This window comes from Columba livia, chromosome 15, assembly GCF_036013475.1.
Source record: "Columba livia isolate bColLiv1 breed racing homer chromosome 15, bColLiv1.pat.W.v2, whole genome shotgun sequence".
Classification (NCBI taxonomy): domain Eukaryota; kingdom Metazoa; phylum Chordata; class Aves; order Columbiformes; family Columbidae; genus Columba; species Columba livia.
Window position 1 is genome coordinate 6,499,850 of NC_088616.1, and position 21,194 is coordinate 6,521,043.

Sequence of the window (21,194 nt, forward strand, 5' to 3'; positions counted from 1 at the left end):
GGTACTTACTGTGAATGAAGCTTCTAAAAGTCATGACAGAATCCTTTAATCCAACTTATTTTTTTTCTTTTCTTTTTTAATGAATGCAAAACAAACTGCTGTATCAGTGTGTTCAGTCCTGGAACTAATTGAAGGGAAGAGATTTATTCTGAGCTACTAGTGAATTAGAGGAGAGGAAAAAAACACCTTGTAGAACATGTGTGTTGTTTTTTAAACAGAATAAGCAAGACCAATAGTGAGGAAATGCGGTTTTCTAACAATTGTTAAATACCTCGGTTGTTTTTCCTGGACATTTTTATAGTTATATTAAACAAAATAATTCTAAAAGTATCCACTGGTGTCAAAGAGCAACAAATGGCAAATCCAAATGTTATTCTGGGATTTAAACATGGACATGATAAACCAGACAGGCTTTTTTTCTACTTTGATATCTCGGTGCTTGTCACATGATTTTGCCCCTTTGCTGTAATGTCACTACCAGGGTAAGAAGAAAAGAAAAGCCATAGCTCAATAGGCACCTTCAGATCTCATTTCAATCCAGCTCCTGCAAAGCTGGAGGAGATCTTCAGGCATTGTTACATCAATTGCCAGCACCCTTTTTGTAGGATTTATTCTCTGGAGTCCAATTTTTTGTGTGGAGAACCCTTTATTCTGCCAAAGTAACATAAAAATGTCTTGGTGTAAGGCCTATTTTTCAAAGATAATATCTATTTGCTCAGTGGAAGAGTCCTTTGGCCTTGAGGGATCGTTCTGCCTGTTCTCTTTTTCCCTTGCACACACACTCATCCTTTCAAATCTTCTGTTCCACTGTTCGAAACAAGAAAATTGCATATATGTTTCGTTAAAAATGTATGAGAGTAAACAACAATCCACGGCATTCGGTGTCTTTTTAATAATAAAATAACTAGAAATGAATGCCTGAAATAGATGTCCACATCTTTGGTTGGAAGTGTGGAAAAGAGGGTAAAAACAGAAAAACAGCCAAAGCAGGGAACACCATCTTTTCATTTCAGATGCTGTAGTGCTCAGGTCCGCCACACTTTCATCCCACCGCACCTTCAGAGTGTTGAAGCTTTAGCAGGTACTTCACAAGACTTCAGTTTCCCTGAGCAAGGCAGAAACTGTGCACAAAGATGCTTCTGCATGTTGTCCTTTGAAAACATAGGCTTTTGCTTTCTAAATTTCCATTTCCTCATAGTACCTGTATATGAGGAGGAGAAGAGATTTACCGACATAAGAGTAGAAAATGAACCACTGGGTTGATTGCAGAAATGTTACTATTATGCTCAGTAATTGGCTTGTGTTGAGTAAACTGGTCAAAGACAATACATTATTTTTAACCTAGGAAAATAATTGGTACAGCCAGATAGGTCTTCATGAGACGCTGGTGGCAAAGCATTATCACACATCCTGCTGGTGCAACTGTTGAAATAGGCAGCAGTAGCAGCTCTGTGCTTGTTGGCTTTAGCTGGCACTCAACAACATATGCATTTAGTATACAACAAAGAGTCGGTGTTGATAAGCATAGACTAACAAGAATATTGCAACTATGGAATGCTTGTGAAGTGTCATGTAAGTGTTAAATATTGTTATTTATTCAATTCATCTCTAAGCATAAGCTTCTTGACCTTGGCATCAATGTGTCATGCAAATAACATCTTAGTCTCAGCACTTCTTGGAGAGCAAGGTCCCAGGTTCCTGTGCTTTTCTATTCTCCAGCATTACCCAGAAGGCCCAAGAAACTTCTTTCTCTGGTAAGCAGTCCAGGAGACTAGGAATTCTGAGGTGCACCAGCTTCAGATCTTTAAGACATTGCTTTTTTTGAGTTTAAGGGCTCTGAGATGCTGTTTATATTGCTTGGCTTACTGATCAACTACTGAATCCACTCTGTCTCCCAGACAGCACTTTCACGAGCACCTGGCTCTCTGGAAATGGAGAAATTCAACTCCTGGGAGCCCAAAGGTTGCCCTGTTCAGATTCATTTTCCAGAGCAGACATGCCTGGGAGGAGCCATGCAGTGAGAGAGTGAGCTGGTAGGAAAAAACTCACATGAACTTCAGTGGCATTGGTGAAAATTCAGCTGCTTCCATGAATTGTCTCGCTTTTGGAGACTCAATAAATCTGATTTAATTATCAGACCGTTCCACACTCCATTAAATATAAGCAAATTATTACACAGCAGTTTGAATACTTGGCCAAACGATATTCCTTTTGCTTTACTAAAATCTGCATCCCTTTCTCAGTTAAGTCAACAGCAAAAATTCCCACTACCTGTAGCGAAAACAAGTTTGAGCTTCCAGACATATTTCCTTGTAGGACAATATTTTGAACAATAGTAGCTTGCCGTGCTCCGAAGTGCTCCTGACAGCCCCCCTGTTACCTTTCTCTTCTTTCATCATGCTGATCATTGCATCCTGCACTGCCCAGGCATCTGGGAAGGTGCCCGATGCTGTACCTGCTCTGTGAGCTGAGCCAGCAGCAGAGCCCAGGTTGCCAGGGCTCAGGTGCTGTTCCTGCCCCAGCACCATGCGGTGGGTGCAGGGAAGGGCTCGGTGCCTCTGGGGCGAGCCTGGTGCTGGCAGAGCCTGTCTGGGAGCCGCTGAGGAGCGAACAGGCTGGCTCTGTCCAGTGCCGCGCCAGGGGCCACCCATGCTCACCTGGAGCACACCGAGCCTTGGGGATTTCCCAAGACCAGAAAAAACATCCTCTGCCCTACCTGGAAATAGGCTGTTCAAGAATCTTTCTGTCTCAACTGTTTTCTCAGCTCATTGTGCAGATTTTACCCTGCTGTGAAAACATGTGAAGACTGTGTATTTTCTCCATCGGACATCGGTAATCTTATACAAGATTTCAGACAAAGCAGTAAGTTCCTCCAGTTTGTAAAAAGAACATCTCTTGCATTCCTCTTCCATATTTTTGTGGAAGAAGAATCTGAATAGCCAAGCATCGCTCAAACAGGCTGCATATAGCACAAAATATCAACCCCAAAATTTGTAGTCCTCACAAAGGAAGAATATAGGATCATTTTTTCAAACTAATAATATCACATGCAAATACTGTCCCTCAGTTTGGGAACAGATGCATTTGTTTAAGACATTACAACCCCCTGCTGTTTCTTTCAATCCCTATTAGCTATGCCACCGTAGCAGATTGTCAGACCGGATTAGGTTGAGCCACTTAAGAAAAAAGTTTAAAATAAGATGCCTGACTTTGCCCTGAAAGACACTGGGAGTGTTCATGCAGGCGGTCGGCAACAGCTTTAGAAATGCCAGGGCTGCACAAGTATGTCTGTCTTTGCCTTATGTGACATAGATACTTAAGCCTTATTTTCAAAAAGTGATTCAAGGGTTTTGAAGCCCAAGTCTCATTTTCTCCTACAGATCCAAATTGCTTTTCCCACTCCTCTCTCTAAATAAATAATCAGCTCTGACTACCCACGCCAGAACAGATATCCGCACTCTACATGCATTCCTCACTAAATATTTCAGGAGATATCCTAGAAGCTCTTTGTTATTAAGCAGTTTTGTCATTCTGTGAACCATTAGTTACCAAACAGTAGCTTAAAATAAACAATACCTCTTCTGTAGTAAAAAATGTAGCTGTTGTTTTAACTCCCAGCTGCCTTGCCACACCGTCTTTCTGGAGACTTCACTGTTTAGCCAATTCTGCTTAACTCTGCCAGTGAAAGGAAGTTGTTCTCCTTCTGTAAACCTTTCTGTAGCACATTTGCATAATTCAAAAATAACAACTCGAAGTATATCAAATTGCATGATATACCACCCTGTCCAATTACTTGATTTCTTTCCTCATCTGGTCCAGACCCAGAGTTTTCATCTCCTTTCTTCACTGGGCTTCACCTCTCAATAACTCTGCCCCCCCAGACCGCATTGGCTGGTCGACAAGGAAAAGCCGTTCAGCGCCCTGCAATCCTTCAGGGCACAGCTCATTCAATCAGGATGGGACAGATTTATGGCTCCTACACTTGGGTCCCAATTTCCTGCACTGACATCCTGATTTGTTTCTGTGACATTAGGGGTTTGCCAGGAATGGTGTTTGTTCACTCTCCGGGTACGTGGAGGAGGTTGTTGTGCTAGCAGCCTGGGACTGTCCTGCAAAGGGGTGGGGGAAGGCCCTGCGGAAAGTGACCTGTTTGAGCCTGGGACTTCCCTGGGTTTCAAATGCATTTTGTTAATCCAGTTTCTAACAGAGCACCAATAATACAACACCAGTCAGACTCTTTTGTAAGGAGGCAGCATGAAACTAATACAAAAAAAATCTTACTTGCTTTCTGCTATCCGTCATGCTTGTCAGATGTGTGTAAAGTATATGCCATCTTGTGTTGACAAGCCCAAAAAGCAGCTGTGATTTTTGAAAACTGGAATTATGTCTACTAGGTGCTGTTTGAAAGGCAGGCAGTACAAAAGACCATAGAAAGGTCCAATATTGCCCAGATTTAATCTGCTAGCTTTCCCTCGCATTTCCTGGGAGAACCATGGATATGAATACATAAAATATCTGAATAACATTTCTGCTCTCCGGGGCCATACAGATAGGAAGAGAGAGGAATCAGAGCTTCCCAAGACCTTGTAAGTTAAACAGAAACAATTGTGAGAAATCTTTCAAAAGTGCAATTAGGAGGAGCTTGAAATGACCTGACTGTGAAATAACATCTCTCTTGCTTCCATAGAAGTGCTCATTTGAGAGATTTAGTCCCTGGAGGTTTCTCAAATCTGGGAAAGCACAAACAGTTTTGGTGCAGGTATTATCATCTACATGAATAGATGCTGACTACTGAAATGTACCGTCAAAGTCAGTCCAAGTTACCATGTGTGCGATAGCTCTGAAGTGCAGATCCTGTCCTTATCTTGATACACAAAAGCTGTGCCTGGCTTAACTTTGTTGATCATGATGGTAGAGAATTAACATAGTCAGTTTGTTGTTTGTTCCCAAGTGTTTATAAACCTGGTCTTGGGTTGATAACTTCTAAGCTTAGAAAGGATTGGGCTAGTGATCCCTGGTCTATATAGCCCTGAATATGGAACTTGGTTGAATAAATTTCTGTCCCTAGTTGAGTAGTTCTGGTTGGGCCAAATCAACAAAACTGAACAAGGATTTGCTCAGGGCAGTTCTCTATTTCACAAAACAGCAATGGTCCTTGAAACCTTGTTTGTTTGTTTGTTTTGCTCCTGCAACTCACCATCAGATGTACTAATGTCCAACATCCCCTCATTGGTCCCAGGTTCAAAAAGAAAGTGCTGTGAAAGAGTTAATGAAAGATAATACTGTCAGATCCTGTTACTGTGAATAAGGCTTCACTTCTTTAATAGTATTTTTCTTTGTTTGTTCAATGGTTTAACTTTTTTTAAATATTTAGTGTGGAGAGTCATGCAGCTCACATATTGTCACACACTTCTGAAAACAGGAAGGGCAGGTAATACCTGCAGCTGCACTCCCATTTCTGTGTTAGCAGGAGCATGGGAGGAAGCATCAGTGCTGTTCCCAAGGCAAACGACTGCTGAACCCGCTGCTGAAACCATCTCACAAGGCTGTTTTTTCCTCTTGTGTGATATACTGTCTTTCCAGAGTCACTGCAGTCAGAACTGGTCCCATGGGTGGTTGCCCACACCATAGCAAATCTTCACAGCAGGCAGCATTTCTGTGAGTGTTAATTTGGGGTAAAAGAAAATACCTCTCTCAGCTAGGTCAGTTAAGGGATCTTGATTTTTGGAGGGAGTTCCTTTGTCTGGATAATTTCCTGTGACATACAGGACAACTTAGGTATGGTTCAAAGAGAAAGTGGCTGTGATGAGAGGCCACTGGGCAGCAGCACAGATTTGTGCTGGATTACAGTAACCATGAGCAGAGGTTTTGTCCCCTGCTGTTGGCAAGTTTCCTGCTGCTCTTTCAGTCTTTGCATTAGCTATGCTGTTTTCTGGGTCTTTTACTATATATTTTCCAAACACTTTCTCTATTTAAGCATGCCAGGATGTACTCAGGGAAAACAGTCTCCCCATTCCTTCCAGTGTGGTAACAGCAGCACACCAGTCAGCATAAATGTATTGTTAGTGCCCAGCTGTGCCATTTTCACGCTGTTTATACTCGCACTACACCCACACTGGGAAATATCCTCTGCCTGATTCTGGTGAGGAAGGTGAAGGCAGGGGGGAAGATGAGACACCAGGGGGATTGGAGCAAAATGGCCAGGGCAATAGGGGCTTGAAGTGTTCCTGCAACAGAGGTGGAGGCAGAAGTTTATTTGGGGTTGAGGCGAGGCTGTGAGGACCTGCTGGGGAGGGAGCTATACAAGTGCTTTTAGAAGCAGGAGTCTTTGCTCCCTACCCTAAAAACTCTCTGCAGCTCATGGAGAGGCAGCTTTCCACCCCTCTGCCTGTGCTGCTGCAGGTCTGCCCGCCAGCCTGGCTGGGAGCGGTTAGCGCTAGCCTTCTGGTTCACTCAAGACAAACAGGTTGGTCATGAGGGATGAGAATGTGCTCTCTTGTGAGCAAGGTGAAAGGGTAAGGTCATCTTCTATTAGCAAATAGGGTTATTTACCCTCAAATTTATCAGTTGCTCATCTTCTTCCCATGTGTAGCTAAGGTGCACTGGTGAATTTTGCATGGGAAAATTGCCCTGAAAAACCAAATACTTGCTGCAGCCTTAGTTGTTTCCTTAAAGAGAACACTGCACAGCTTTAATTATAATTTAAAACCAAAGTCTGCTGTCTTTTGCAACAGAAGTTTCTTTTTGAGTTAAACAGTAATGAAGAGATTAATGGAGCTCTGTAGGAAGATGATTTTTGATGGAGATGAAAAACTGTCTGCACAATTTCAGATGATTGATTTCGTTGATTAGGTACCTATCAAAGTGCAGTCAGCAATGCTCAGGATATGATCATAATACACTGAAGAAAGGGGCAGCTCATTAAAAGAAGAGAATCATCCTGGCATCCCATCACCCACCCACCACACACATTTTCTCTATGGCTGCTTAAGGAATTCGGGCCGCACAGGACTTCTGTGCTATTTGGAAAAGGATACGGTATATAACTCAGACTGCAATAAGAAAGAGTCCTTGATATGCAAAATGAGGCATGCAAATATTTCTTTTCATTTATTTTATTTATTTTTAAAACTTTTGAACAAACATAAATTATCCTGTGAATATTCCCTACTTTGAGTAGAAGCAGTTCAATATAATCGGAGGAGCAGCCTTCAATTTGGCTATTCCCAGAGTAGGAGTATGCTGCTAAATCATCTCTGTTATCAGTGGAGCTCTAAAAACAAGGCTATTGACCATGAGATGAATTTTGTCACAAGCTTGATGTAGGAGTCAGTTTTGACATTGCTCTAAATGTTCTCTTCTCGAAGAAAAGCTCTATTGAGAGCAGATGTATAAAAGTTAAGCAGGAGATTTTAGATTGCATAAATGAGAATGAGACATCTGATTTACCCAGGCTTCCACTGAGAGTTAAACATCTCACTGTCCTTTATGCCTTTGAAAAATCTTTCCTTTAACCGCCATCTTATAAAATGTGGTAGGAATATATAGTATTATAGCAGGATAAGTTGGATTATATTTGTACAGGTTTCTTGATTTTGATATTGCAATGTATGTTCGTAACTCTTTCAAAGGACTCAAACATCACTTACTTATGCTATGTGAACCCTTGTTTTCACCTGTTCCATAAGATAAACGCATTTTATTTGGTTTGAGGCTATTTTGGTGGCCTCAGAGAAATTTGTTGGAAGAAATCTTAGCTCGTCCCTTTACGCTGGTGGAAAATTTTGTCATTCATAGCAGTGAGGCCATTGTGCACTTCAAACCACTGGGATCCACCTTTGTGCAAGCTTTGAATTTGGTTTTGCCAACTTCATTTTGGATTCACATTTCAGAAGTGTAACTCAGAACAAAAGTGAAAGCTTATGTCAACTCAGCACTACTGCTGTGTATTAGGGGATTTGAGAATTTATTACAGAAATGAATTTGTGTGAATATTTATGCTTCATTAGTTACTCATTGGTGTGGAACATAGTATGGGAACTTTGTACTTACTGATTTTCTCAAGTTAAACTGCCAAACTGCTCGTGACTGATATTCCCATACTAAGTGTGTGCAGCTTTTAACACTTGACTTAACAAGTGCTTTTAATTTCACTGAACATAAGTTATTGATCATGGTGCTTGTTACCTGGAAGCTCCATTCCTGATTGTTAATTGAGCCATTGATTTTTTTTAACATTATCATTAAGAAAAGGGTGAACGCTGTATTGCTAAGCGATCTGCTTAGAGCAGGGAGAGGAGCAGTGTAGCTGACCAAAGAAAAAAAGAATTTTAAACCTATCGGAACTAAAATCAGTTCAAAAACTCCCATTGGTTTGAATGAAGAGAGAATCTGACTCAATATGGATTTGATTTGGCAAAAGTAAAGATAACGGGAAAGTTCTGTAGATTTCAGGGATGCCAGATCAGACCAGATGTTTGGTACAAGTTCCGCATGTTAGCATGCTTAGCATGATGCTAAATCCAGCCCAATAGGCCTTGCTGAGAAAAAGCTCATCTGTATAAGCTCAGTCTTGGCACCACATTCGTACAGCCAAATAGCTCCCTGTTTAGGGCTGGCTTACGGCCAGCCAACTTGCGGCTCAGGCGCAAGGAGCTCGCCTCTGTCTGCAAAAGACTCTTCAGCCAGTGCCAGGGTTAGTGGAGCCACGTTGATTTGCACCAGCCAGACCAGCCCATTGCTTTGTTTCATATTCACTGTTACCACATTAACCAAAAGATACACACACAGCACACGAACGCGCCCAACAGCGACACCACGTCTAACTGTGAAATGGCAAGCAACACCCCATTTTTGAAAACCTGTGAACGTGAGGACTTAGTGAGGATAAGCTTAGGATTTAATGTGAATAATGATGCTGCTGGCAGGATGGGGACAAGTTTAATATACATACATATCATGGATATATGTGTCTGATGTTATGGATATGACCTATAACTGAATTCTGATTTCTGGTGTACCCTGGTATGCAAGTATCCGTTTAATTACAACCGCCTGGTTGTCTTGGAACTATTATTCATGTCCATGAGGTCATCTCAAGTACCTACAAGCTTTGGAGAAAGTACCTTGGTTCACTAAAAGCCTTTTGCTTGTATTCTGTCATGCACAGCTTTTAAGTTTTTAAAATAGAAAAGAAACAATGTTTCTGTATCAAAGGCATATGGTGGAAATCATTTTCCTCTTATCTTATGGGCATTGTTTTTAAGAGCACATGCCACAGTGTTCAGAGAGCAAACTGTTTCTTCTGAGCTGTCTTGCAGACTTACATGGTGATTTTTAATTGGCATGACTAATAGATAGAGTCTAGATAGTTTGAAAGGATTCATTATTGCTGTCCTTGTAGAATTATACCAAAAAATAAAAATACCTATTAGAGGCTACTGCTGACGTGCTCATATTCATGAGCCCCCTGCAAAACACTATTGCAGTTTGACAACTATGGTAAGAAAGTATTCATGAGCTTACAGTTTTGAAGGGTTTGAGTTCTTTGTAGTTCTCCAAACAGTTTCCAGAAACTATTTTATGACAGTTTTAAAAGACTTCAAAGACTTTTACTCTTGGGTATATACCAGCTTTCTCTGGAAGACAGGAGCGTGGCGAGAGGTCTAGGCAGAGGTAGGAATGATTCAGGTGACATCAGCTCTCCTCATTTCCTGACCTTGTGTGGCTGACAGTTTTAGTGAGGATGGAAACAATGCTGATTTCTGAAGACTGTCAAGTGCGAGCAGTTTTCTGCTGAGTTGTAGGAGGCTGGAGATCTATAAACCTTTTTAAGTGCTAGGAGGAACGAGAGGGCATTGTTTTCATTGCAGCTGGTCTTTGAGTCAGAAAGAGAATAGTAACTATTGAGGGACAAACCTCTGGAACAAGGGTAAGCTTTATTTATTAACTAGTAAAATTTCTTAAAAGGAGAGTGAGCAAGCAAAAATTTCTTAGCTCTGCTGCTGTGGACAAATAAATAAGAATGCAGAAATCATAACAATAATACAGCATGAGATTATATTGCTAAGGCAACACAAGTTTTTACATTTTGAAAAATCAACTTAAATGTAAATAACATTTCAAGACTATCCAAAACTAAAATACTTGCTACTGGAAAGCAACACCCCAAAAATTTTGGGGAAAGCATTATGACAATGAATATTTGTTGAAATTTTTCAAGGCATTTGTCTGAATTTGGCTAAGATGTTTCTGTACTGAATCCTTGGTTCTACTCCCAGCCCAACCAGCCAGATTTTTGAAACAGTTCAGGATGTGTACTTATTTAAATAAAAAGTCAAAGATTAAACTGCTGGGGTAGCCAGTATGTCCTGCATGGTCTGAAATGTCACCCTGGGAGTTTAATATTGTTTAGCTCATACTTATTGCCAGTGTTTCAGGACAGTCTGTCAAACAAAATATACTGAGCTCTACAGAAGATCTGATTACTTTCTTTATGCCTGAGAGGAAAATGAGTTCATGAAATTACTGATGAATGTTTACACAGGACTCAGCCATGGACTCTTAGCATGTTTAGTAGCTGCCTTTAGAAACACAAACTGAGAAAAAAATGTATGGTACACTTCCATGGTACTTTGTCCATAATCTAAATACTTGCTGTGTCCACAGCTGCATAAGGTTCATGAGCTCTTCAGGGAACAAGTCCTTCGTTAAGCTACAATGTGAGTTTGAATTACGGTAATCCCATGGGACACCTCTTTGATTTTATCTTGTGCAGTAACTTCCCAGAAATCCAGATCCCAGGACCCCTCTGCATAGTTAAAGTCTCCCAAAGACTTGACAGGATTAGGCAGCAAGAGCTCTTTTCATACTGTGTTGGTTTTTTTCGTACATTTTACTGAACATGTGTATGCTTTCAGATCCTGGCTGGACAAATCACCCAGTCCATGGCATTCACGGCTACTTTGTTCCTCTATCCTATTGTGTTAAAAGTGATAAAAATTAAAAAACAGCTAGTCTCTCAATTAGTTTGATTTCTGTCCATCTAAAACTATTGACTGAACCTGGTGTCCAATTTTGAGCAACCCAATGGAAGACACTGGCACTTCGATTCTTGCATTTAACCTGTTTAGCTAGAGAAACAAGTCCCAAATACTGTTGGTGAGGTTAATACGAACAGCATACAGAATTTCAACCCACCGAAGGGATTTGTTTTTAAGCTTCTCTGAACTCCAGTATCTGGGTGAAAGCTCTGGTGTTTAGAATTAATGATGTCTCGGGTTAGCTCGCACAGCTTGCAGCGCTCTGGGTACCGCGGTTTGATGACTGTCACTGTTGGTTGGGTCAAGAATAGCTGCCACAGACATAATCAGTGCGGTTCCTCATTTTATCAGACCGGTGCAAGAGGTACTCATTTCTTCCAGGGGATAGAATTAATGGGTGAAAGTGCTGTGGGGCTGGCACATGCTGCCTCCACTTTAATAGCTGAATTAGAATCTTTTTAAACCCTTGGCACCAAGAAATGTGATTTCCCGATGCTTAGGGCTAATGCTGTGGTAAGTGCTGGGAAATCTTGACTGATAGTGCTAAGAGTTAACAGAGACAAAAAATAAAGCACAATAAATCTTACCTGAAGTGTTTGGCTATGTATGAATTACATATGTGCATATATATATATATATAGGTCTGAAAGGTATGAGCACACACAGAGAGATTAATTATAGTTTAACCTGCACTTAAAAGGATCATCAAATCTAATATTTTTTCACTCAATATTTCAGCATTGCTTCTGGTGGCCAAGCTTGGGGGGAAAAGAAGATTTATAGCCACTATGTGAGAAACTGTATCAAATAAATAATAGGGCCAAATTAAACACATTGATTAACTATCATTCACTATCCTGTAATCTCTTAATGACTAAGGTCTAATTTAAGACAGACTAGCATCAGGATTAAATTCTGAATTGCTATTATTATTGCATGTATTCATTAGGTTCTAGAGGAATTCAGGGGAGATTAAAAAGGCACCTGTGAATTAAGACCAGCTATTAATGGGGAAAGTTGAAGGACTTATCCATATAAATGGCATTTTTCTTCTTCAGATAACCTAACAAATGGAAGCATTAAACTTTACAGATTGTTTGTGTATTCATGGTTTTCATCAGTCTCGTTTATTGTCGGAAAATCTGTAGAGCACCTGAAAATATAATAACGGCCACTGTGTTGCATTTACTAATTGGAGCAGCAGAAAGCTAATTAGAGAGCTTTTCAGGGCAGCTGAAAGGGATAAGACTGAGTCAGTTCTGCAGCCAGTCTAATGAAATAAAATGGAGGGAGAATGAGAGAGGAGGCAAGAAATGCACAGTTTGTTTTAATTGACCTCTGTATGAAGCCAGTCATATTTAGCACCGTGAGTTTCAGACTGGCTGAGATGTGCTAAACCCAGAAAAATCTCTAACCCGTTTGAACTGAAGGGACCTCATCAAAGAGGTGAATGAGAACCTTTCTGTTAGCTTACTCGTGCGTTTGGGTCAGAACAGAGGTAGACACCACCACAATCTTTATATTTTTTTCAGTTTCTCATGTCCTTCTGTCCTTCTGATGTGCATGTAGCCCTGTGATTTGGGTGCAATTAGAAGTCTTCATTTTCCAGCCCCAGCCACATGTTAGACTCTGACACACCATGGCCCAGCCATTTGGCAGCTTGGATAAATAGTGGTGGTGTCTTTTGGGAAAAGTCAGTGTATGCAAGTGCCACTGGGAGCACTTTGGTCTGTGTGACAGCGTCATTGACAGGGCTTCTCACTGCAGTTGCTGTGAGCTTGGTGGGCATTACCCCTGAGGTTGGAAGACCTTGTTTCCATTGACAGCCTCAGTTCTACAAAGCACAGAGACAGGTGGTTGCTCAAGTCCAGGCCATGCTCAAGAAACCACTTCAGTGCCTGTATTGTATCCTCTGGCCTCCAGAATGCCTGGAATTAAGTTATTAACCTTATGTGTTTGTGTTTTGGAGTTGCAATGAAACAAAAATACCACACATTTTTCCGGTCTGAGGAAAACCTCCGAGTCTACTTTTAAGATCATACATGTCCATCTCTTGATAGATAGTCTTTTCTTACATTCTACTTTCCTAGGTATCTGAAGCTTTATGCCTCCATGTCTTTAATACATAGGTAGCCTTGCAAAAGTGAATATAAAATGAAGCTGCCTTCTTGAACAGTTAATTCTATATTGCTAATAAAGTACTTGCTATCTTCAATCCCTCCTCTTCTGCCATTTTTAAGCCAGTTTTCTGATGTTTTGCTTTCAGTAAAGAGGCCATTATTCCTGCAATCTATCATTATAAGTAGTGCTGCCTACTTCAGAGAACCTCTTGCAGCCTAACTGGAATCACTCGATGATTTGGATCATTAATATATTGCAAAATGACAATAAGAACTGAAGTGAGGGGGCAGGCAGATACAAAGTGCTGATGAAGATATATCTGCTCTGCTGTCAAAATTTCACTTAAAAATATAGGATCCACCATTGGATTTCTTTTAGCTAGAAGGTGAAGCTTTAACACGCCTAAAGAGTATTGATTGTTAACCCTGCTGGTCTCAGATTGGGAGTAGACTCAGAACCCTTAAGTCTTCTGCTTTTTCTCTAGTTCATGATGGGGTTTTTTGTTTGTTTGGGGTATTTTTTTATTATTTTTTTTTTCTGGGTGTCAGTGTGAGCTCTTTTAAGTCATTCTGCTACCGATATGTCCTCCTCTCTCGAATCTTTGTTTATTGTTATGATGGCACTGAAAGGGACTTTTTTTTCTACATTTTTTTCTCCTTTGGCACATGATCTTCTGAGTTCTGGTTATTCTCCTTCTCCTACAGAAAAAAATTTCTTAGTCTTAATCAAATTTTTTAATATCAATGATTTTTTAAAAGAATGGAAGCCCAGGAACGGCTACTGCCGTACTTCATCTCATCTGCAGCAGCAGCACTAATCTTGTACACATTGGCATGCACACAGGGCAATAAAAAGTGACATGATGTAACATTTTAGTGAAGAATTGTAGGCACTGGAGCCAAATCCTGTCATTTAAGACTTTCTGTAAGGAGTGATTTATTCTCTATTTGCCAGTGTGAGCTTTTCTGAGAGAGAGAGGGAGATAGTGTGAGCGTTGGGAATTATGCCTACACTTTTTAAGATTACTAGTGGTTTCAGGTGTCTCTGCTTCCAGGTACCCAACCTGACATTCCAGAGAGGCTTGATTCTTGGCACATGTAGATTCAGCTTGTTTGGAAAAACTCTGCCTCAAATAGAATACCCCAAATCACTCGTTTTGACTACCTGAAACTTTCTGTTCTGAAGATGCCAAAGACAGTGGCTGTAAGGGACAGCGTTTCAGATATCATGCTCTGATCTAGCAAAAAAACTCGTAAAAGTTAACATTTATTCCATTTGTACAGATTTTAATAGACAGAAATATTTTTTGCTCCTAGAATAAGAGCTATGACAGAGGCTGATGGGACAAATCACTTCACTTTTCACATTATTAGTCTTCTGAAGGCATAGATCAATTGCCCAGAGCTGTTTCTTCCTTTTTAGAAGCAAATATATAATCTTATTAATGATAATGGTTTTTTGCCAACAGCATGATATTCTGTATTGTTCAGTTTAATAATCAGCATGAAACCTATTAACTGCATGAGATATGGTGTTGGAAATCTGGGGTAAAATCTTTGGCACTTGGAAATATTAACTAACTTGTTTGCAGTACTGCAATCTCCTGCAGTTAACATTCTGGCAATTACAAAGATACAAGCTCTTGAAGATAAGCTTTCTGTTTTGTGCTATGCCTATGCTTTACCCCGTAGTCAAAATCCAAAGTAAACCTTTTCAGAAGCTTTTAAAGCCTGGAAGAGTTTAATCTAATTTAATTTCTTGTGATTGAGAACTCTTGGGTACCTCCTGGTTGTGACTGAGTCCAGTGATGACTAAATCAACAGAGCATCTCTTCTCGAGCAGTGTTGCTTTTGGGAGAAGTGAATCAATTACCCAACCAACAATTTCACCTCAACTGTATTTTGATGCTTTTATGTTATATTTTGTGCTTCTCCATTGCCATTTCACTTTTGGCTAGCTAGAACTTGGAATTGAGCTGCTTTTATCAGTGCCTGTGAACATTCAGCTTAGAGTCAGTTTTCCTTGCATGTGCCTGTCTCAGTTGCTCAGTTTTGCTGATGAAAGTTTGAAACTTCCCCTTCACAAGAGGTCAGCAAAGCTTGCAATTTGTCACTTCAAGACATCGGTTCCTATAGCAAATCTCTCATTAAATTTTCCTTGTGCATATCAGAGGTTGAGGTCGTATGGCCCCAGGTTGTCTTGTCTCTGAGGAAAAAGCTGGCGTTGGAGTATTTGATTGCTCCACCACAGCTGTGAATTTGAAGAACTCAATCTTTTCTGGTTTGCACTCCCTCTAGGGCATATTTCCTCCTCTACACAATTTAACAGCGATTGGTTGTTTTAATAGCTTTTGAATAAGTTTGTTCTTAAAAGTGTTTCCCCAATTTCTCCTACAGAGTTTGCACTCTGAATAACTTATTGGTTTGCCTTGACGCTTTCCATGGCCTCTGCTCTCTTCTAATCTTCTTTTTAAGTATAGCAATAAGTAATTAGGGAATGTCATTTACACTTTCCACTTCTAGTGCCATGAAAAGAGTTGATGCTTATCACGGTGCCTAGAAGTCCCCTCATGACTTTCCTGTTAAAACTGTTCTGCTATCTGCCAAGACCTGAATCTCTCTGTAATTACTTTCCCAACATTGTTCTGGTAGGAAGACTATCTGTAATCACTCTGTGACAAGTTTCCCTCTGATCCTTCCTGCACACTGCCACTTGCTGGAGCCTGTTGCTTTAGACTTCTTTCCTTTTCAAGAACTAAAGTGAAGATGAAGGCTTTCCACACCCATGTAGCCATTTTCCCACTGAATGGTTTTCTATGCAAACTTCAGAACAGCATCTTTCAATGGAAGGCAATGGCTAACACTAACATGTACTTTCAATTTGTTTGGCTGAAGTAGATGAGATTTTCATAAGTGAAATCACCCTTCTCGTTTCTTTCTATTGCGTGGCATTTGAGTTCATTTGTTCTTCTCACAGAAACCTGACCTTGGTGTTTAATGGAAAGGATGTCTATGAATTAGGTTTGCTAAATATCTTTCACACAAACAGCAGTATATTATCACAATATTAACTTGTAATACTTCATATGTGTTTTAACAGAAAGTAAGAAATGCTATTCTGACTTGTACAACAATACCGTGTTGATCTCCTGTTTTAGGCTGGTGTGGCTCAGAGCCTCTGTGCCCGCTCCAGAGTGGCTGGACACAGCACTGAGACTTGAGCTCTCGCAGTGCCGGGGAGTTTGCAGTCAGAGGCACTTCCATCCTCCGGGGAGAAACAGGCTGTAGTGAAGGAGAACAGGATTACAGCTCAGCTGCAAGTCACTCATGCAAATCCATAAAGAAATTGGGGCTTTTAACTCTTCTTGCTTATCAAGGGATTTGGGCACTTAAATCCTTCTAAGAGGGCAAGTGGGAGGGGAGTTTTTACAAAATAATTAGCAAATGCTTTGGTCTGGAGAAAAACAGAGCATTCTCCTGCTTTTTGTGTGCTTTCCAGTGACCCTGACTTGCAGCCATTTCCTTCCCTTTAAGAACAAAGCCAGTGCTACAGGTTAGTACTTCTCACTAAGCAACCTAATATAGTTTGTTGTCTTTGCAAAATACATCCTGCAGCTTCTCACATGGGGTCTCGATGTGCTTCCCTGCACAAGCTCTTAATGTAAGCAGTGCCTTAGAAATGCAGCTAACAGTGCAAGTCAGATGAAGAGAAGAAAATTTGGAGAGAGAGGGAGGCAGCCCTTAAAGGGGAGCAGCATAACCTGTTCTTTTGCTTGGGGTGTTGAGCCCTAAGAACAAAACAAATGAGTGCATATGCCCCTGTGGCTTGAGAAGCAGACAAGGAGGCCAGGGGCTCATCCGACCACTACAGCACTGGTGAGAGAGAAAATTCAGATCAACAAGCAGAAAGATATTTTGGTGAGAGTGCAGTGACTGGCGAGCTCAGGCAGCAGACACTTCAGTTAGAGGTATGATCTTCCCCATCACCACCACCGTAGCGTGAAACAGGAAGAGTATCAAAGCCCATGGATGGAGCTGTTCTTGCCAGGCTGTGTTGCTGTAAACGACTGCTGTGTTGTTCTCGCAGCAGATGTCCCGGTAATTGAAGTCACCCTTGAGGACCAGGTTCTCTCGGCCCAAGACTTCCTTGAGCAGCCAAAGGAAGGTTTCTTCAGCCTTCTCCTCCTGATTAGAAGGTCAGTAACAGATACCAAAAGTAAGATCCCCCTTGGTGATGACCCCTCTAATCTTGATCCATAGGCAAGACCTTTTGTGGTCTCATCTTGCCTCCATACTTTCAAATTTGTCTTTTACGTAAAGCGTAACTCTACGTCCTCTTCTTTCCAAAAGATTTTGTAGCCATTTATTGTGGTCTCCCAGCCATGTAAGTTTCCCCACTAAGTTTTGGTGATTCCTATGATGACATAACTCTCTGACTGGACATGGGTCTCCAGTTTCTCCTGTTTGTGCATTGAGATACGTGCACTTGAGGTGCTTGGACTTAGGGTTTTTGCCTTTGGAGAGGGTAAAAAATAATCATGAACGAAGGGTACAAAAAATCAGGAACAATGAAAGACTCAAAAGCTTGCTGAGGCACTGGATGCTGATTTTCTTTATCTTTTGTTAACTGCAAGTAAAGAATAAATTTCTGTCCATAAATTTTTCATTATCTGGTCACAGTAGAGTATGGAAGAGACTGTAAGGGTCCTCTGTGCTAATTCATAGCTGTTCTAAATACATATACAAAGATCTATTCCTGGTGGTGTTGGCAAGGTTATAAATGAGGGCTCAAAAAGTGGGGCAACTCTTTGGCCTGGTAGACAGGAGCTCAACTCCTCATAGCCTCAGCTTCCTTTGATAATTCGTGTAATGCAAGTGCTCATGTGAAGTGTATTTGACTGAACAGGGTACGCAGTCTTTCTGTCCATATATTATAAAATAATAATAATAATAATTTAATAGTGGGGTTTTTTTAGAAAGCAAGTAACATAACATTTGTCTCTAAGCAAAGAGGCAAACTATTTGTGTTTCTAATAGGAGCTACTTGGAAAAGAGAGATTTGGGGGAAAAATCAGCCAGAGGGAGTAGGTTGATGAAAGCTATAAGTTCTAAGAGGGTTTTATTTCTTTGCTGCTTTTGTAGTTCCTGTGGGTAAGCAAGTAAACCTGACAGTTCAAACTACATTTTCCTCAGTATCTCAAAATTCATTTGACCTCCCATGTTACTAATTATTTTTCCACCTGAGAATCAGCTACTTTTTTCCAGGCTACAACAAAGAAAAAAAAGATGCAGCTCTATTACCAGGGTCAAAGAAAACAAACAAACAAACAAACCTCTCTGCATCTTGGATAGCATGCAGCCTTTTGTAAATAAGAATATTGGTTCCTCTGCTTTTTGGTGGTTACAGTAAGCTCTTAGCACCTACAAGGTGGAGAAAGGAAGTGAATCCCTTTCTTTCCCCTCTTGAATGAATAACCTCTGTTATTTAAAAACATTGATTTATATAATTATAAATACATTATATATTCAGGAGATTTTAATCAGCATACAATCAGTAGGCCAATGTTGAGAATTGTGGAAATCATGAGTATTAATTTCACTTTTTTTTTAGAAAGCATCTTACAAGTATTAATTAACTCTCTAATTAGGCATCCTATTACATTTTGCTTTAGAGAGGGATTAAAGGCCTGGCACACAAACTCTGTCAAATCAATGGGAGTCTTTACATTGATCTCCATAGGATTTGGACAAGTCACAAAGGAGTCGATTAAATTTCTTACGAGGTGGCAAAGAATTAGATTCCAGATATCTGAGCTGCCCCTATTTTTCTTTTCCTTGAGTTTGATGGTCTCTGAGAAAAGAAAGGCTGAAGTAAAAATGTGATGTCCAGAACAACAGCTTAATGGTTCAGTTGATCTGTACAAGTTTTGTTGTCATTAAGTGAATGAGAAATTTAAAGGGATAATTCATAAAATGAATACAAACTCAAGTAGCCATTAGTAAATATTTTGGATCTGTGGTTTAATAGCAAAGGTGAGGCACCAGAATTGAAGTGATCTAAGGACAGGCCTTCCTAAAGATAAACCTAATAAGCAACTTGCAAACAGTGACTTGAGAAATTATTTATAGATATAATTTATAACCAACCTTCACAAATGCAACCTTGCAATAATGAAATGGGATTATTCATAGAGTAAAAGCTATGCAGTAAGGTCAAAGCTGAAATATGGAAATAATATATTCTGTGGTTTTACAAGGTCCTAGATCACCTTAAAATATGAATTCACACTTCCTCTAACCAGCGTTCTGTGGAGCTGCCCCTTTCACTGCTTTTTTTTCCTGGAAGGCCATTCTAGTCCCTGAAGAAATGAGTGCTGTAAGAGCTGGGGATGGGGGTGCTCCTTTTCACTCATGGGGATCATGCCTCAGGGTTTTCACAGGTTCCTAGAAGACATCTGTACTCTGCAGAAGTCAGTGAAGATTTGTGATGGTTCTCTCATAAACCTTGAGGCCTGGGCTAGTAAAGTTTTTAAGGAGAATTTTCAAAAATCTGAGAAGTTGGGCCAGTGTTCTGAGAGGTGGTTTTTGTATCTCACATGTCTGTTATCAATGAGAAGGCTTGATGGTCAACTTGAAGGAAAGGCAATTGTCAATCATGACAGAAAATGTTCTGTCATATGTATTTAAGCATACTCTTTTGTCCTTCACCCTTGTATTCAAAAGCCTATTCACATAATGTAAAAAAAAAAAATTCAACCAAACTTTGACCTTATGTATCTTAGTAACAGGTTTAATGTCCTTCACTGCTTCATTACATCAATTAAGCAGTTTCAGAAAACAGTCATCTACATCAGGAAATGTATTTTTGTTTTTTCTTTTGTGCTTTCAGCAGGCAGAATGCCATTTTAAAGTCAGTTATGCTGAAGGTCTAAAAACTTAATCCACAATATGAAACTTCTGAGATGTGGAGTACAGAAGTGACAGCAGCAGATCATCTCTGATCCATCACTGAATTGTTTGATATGCCAAGTATCCAACTTCAATGAGAAGAAGCAAGTGAGCCTCATCAAATGTTGCTTTGTAGGTAAGATTTAATTTATTTAATTTATCTCATTCTTTTTATCATGTGAGAGTAAGAAAAACTGAAAAAAATCAGTTGAAAGAGTTGAACAGAGATCAGATTCTGTCATTTGATTTGCACATAAAGGTAGTTGGCATTTTTGAGAGTTTGAATATCTGTGATTGAACCACTATTTCTTATTACAATAGATTATTGTAATGTGATCAAGAATATCAGACAGTTGATGACTTTGTCTTGTTCCCCATCCGCTTTTATGTCCAGAATTCTTCTGCATTATTGTGGCAGAGGACTCCTACTGAATGTGCTCCCCTATATGTGGTGTAACATCAAGTCAAAATAAGCCTCATCATCAGCCAGCATAGAAAAGACCTGTCTGTCCATCATTAAAGGAGAGATGATATCGTCACAGATGTTTCTATGGTTAGGCCATGTTTAAATGAAATCGTCCATTTTCATGCTGAGCTGTGTCTTTACCTTCTGTCCACATTAGCTGACTTTGGAAAATGATTCTTTATGATTCTGTGTAGTTAGCAAAAAGAATAATTCTTACAAATATTCTTCAGTCTTCCTTCAGCATTAAAAGGCCAAACAAGAGTAATTTTGACAAAGCAGATGTCATTCCTTAGTAGTTTCTCTTTTTCCTGAGCCTGGCCTGGCTTGAGGGATAGGCCAAGGCACTTGGCACATCCTCAAGAACTTCCTTCACTCAAATATTTAGCAACTTACTGTAATTAAACAATGTTCTTGCTTTTTCAAGCAGCTTAAACTACATAGATAGAGCAGCCACTGGGAATTTAAATGCCAAAGTACATTAAAGAACAGGGTGTCTGCAGTTCATTGGACGGGTCTGCATGGTCTGTGCACTTAGACCATGGGGGAGAAATGACCAGTACAGTGAAAATAGATTACTTGAACATTTCCAAGTAACACCTTCTGACAAGATTATGTTGT

General features: G+C 40.2%; 2 long non-coding RNA genes across 3 annotated transcripts in view; one reads left to right on the forward strand and one right to left on the reverse strand.

Annotated features, from left to right (window-relative positions):
• Positions 1 to 21,194, forward strand: part of LOC135575493 (uncharacterized) — a 313,802-nt gene that overhangs the window by 156,071 nt on the left and 136,537 nt on the right. For both annotated transcript variants that reach the window (XR_010466324.1, XR_010466323.1), the window contains exon 2: positions 20,052 to 20,246. This is a non-coding gene — a long non-coding RNA (uncharacterized LOC135575493). The remainder of the gene's footprint in view (positions 1 to 20,051; positions 20,247 to 21,194) is intronic.
• Positions 871 to 3,957, reverse strand: LOC135575473 (uncharacterized). The gene is made up of 2 exons (XR_010466298.1): positions 3,577 to 3,957; positions 871 to 1,201 (listed from the first exon to the last, which is right to left on the reverse strand). It is a non-coding gene; the product is annotated as an uncharacterized LOC135575473 (long non-coding RNA).